Genomic DNA, 2168 nt, shown 5'->3' on the forward strand with positions numbered 1-2168 from the left:
TGATGGCCATATCATGTCACTATTTGATTGCATGTGATGTTTATCATGTTTATACATCTTATTTGCTTAGAACGACGGTAGTAAATAAGATGATCCCTTACAACAATTTCAAGAAGTGTTCTCCCCTAACTGTGCACCGTTGCGACAGTTCGCTGTTTCAAAACATCACGTGATGATCGGGTGTTTTATTCAGACGTTCAAATACAACGGGTGTTGACGAGCCTAGCATGTACAGACATGGCCTCGGAACACACGCGAAACACTTAGGGTTAACTTGATGAGCCTAGCATGTACAGACATGGCCTCGGAACACGGAGACCGAAAGGTCGAGCATGAGTCGTATAGAAGATACGATCAACATGAAGATGTTCACCGATGATGACTAGTCCGTCTCACGTGATGATCGGACACGGCCTAGTTTGACTCGGATCATGTAAACACTTAGATGACTAGAGGGATGTCTATCTGAGTGGGAGTTCATAAGATGAACTTAATTATCCTGAACATAGTCAAAAGGATTTTGCAAATTATATCGTAGCTCACGCTATAGTTCTACTGTTTAGATATGTTCCTAGAGAAAAATTAGTTGAAAGTTGATAGTAGCAATTATGCGGACTAGGTCCGTAAACTGAGGATTGTCCTCATTGCTTCATAGAAGGCTTATGTCCTTAATGCACCGCTCAGTGTGCTGAACCTCGAACGTTGTCTGTGGTTGTTGCGAACATCTGACATACACGTTTTGATAACTACGTGATAGTTCAGTTAAACGGTTTAGAGTTGAGGCACCAAAGACGTTTTTGAAACATCGCGAAACATATGAGATGTTTTGAGGGCTGAAATTGGGATTTCAGGTTCGTGCCCATGTCAAGAGGTATAAGACCTCCGATGACTTTCTTAACCTGCAAACTTAGGAGAAAAGCTCAATTGTTGAGCTTGTGCTCAGATTGTCTGAGTACAACAATCATTTGAATCGAGTGGGAGTTGATCTTCCAGATAAGACAGTGATGGTTCTCCAAAGTCATTGCCACCAAGCTGTTAGAGCTTCGTGATGAACTATAACATATCAGGGATAGATATGATGATCCTTGAGGTATTTGCGATGTTTGACACCGCGAAAGTAGAAATCAAGAAGGAGCATCAATTGTTGATGGTTGGTGAAACCACTAGTTTCAAGAAGGGCAAGGGCAAGAAGGGATACTTCATGAAACGGCAAATCAGCTGCTGCTCTAGTGAAGAAACCCAAGGTAAAACCCAAACCCGAGACTAAGTGCTTCTGTAATAAGGGGAACAACCACTAGAGCAGAATTACCCTAGATACTTGGTAGATAAGAAGGCTGGCAAGGTCGATAGAAGTATATTGGATATACAATGTGTTAATGTGTACTTTGCTAGTACTCCTAGTAGCACCAGGGTATTAGATACCGGTTCGGTTACTAAGTGTTAGTAACTCGAAACAAAAGGCTACGGAATAAACGGAGACTAGCTAAAGGTGAGCTGACGATATGTGTTGGAAGTTTTTCCAAGCTTGATATGATCAAGCATCACACGCTCCCTCTACCAAAGAGATTGGTGTTAAACCTAAATAATTGTTATTTGGTGTTTGCGTTGAGCATAGACATGATTGGATTACGTCTATCGCAATACGGTTATTCATTTAAGGAGAATAATGGTTACTCTGTTTATTTGAATAATACCTTCAATGGTCTTACACCTAAAATGAATGGTTTATTAAATCTCGATGGTAGTGATACACATGTTCATGCCAAAAGATAGTAATGATAGCACCACCTACTTGTGGCACTGCCACGTAAGTCATATCGGTATAAAACGCATGAAGAAGCTCCATATTGATGGATCTTTGGGCTCACTCGTTTTTGAAAAGTTTGAGACATGCGAACCATGTCTATTGGTGTATATGCATGAAGAAACTCCATGCAAATGGACCGTTTTGACTCACTTGATTTTGAATCACTTGGGACATGCAAATCATACCACATGGGCAAGATGACTGAAAAGCCTCGTTTTCAGTAAGATGGAACAAGATAGCAACTTGTTGGAAGTAACACATTTTGATGTGTGCAGTCCAATGAGTGCTGAGGCATGCAGTGAATATCGTTATGTTCTTACTTCACAGATGATTCGAGTAGATGTTGAGTATATTTACTTGA

Source organism: Triticum dicoccoides, chromosome 5A, assembly GCF_002162155.2.
Source record: "Triticum dicoccoides isolate Atlit2015 ecotype Zavitan chromosome 5A, WEW_v2.0, whole genome shotgun sequence".
Classification (NCBI taxonomy): domain Eukaryota; kingdom Viridiplantae; phylum Streptophyta; class Magnoliopsida; order Poales; family Poaceae; genus Triticum; species Triticum dicoccoides.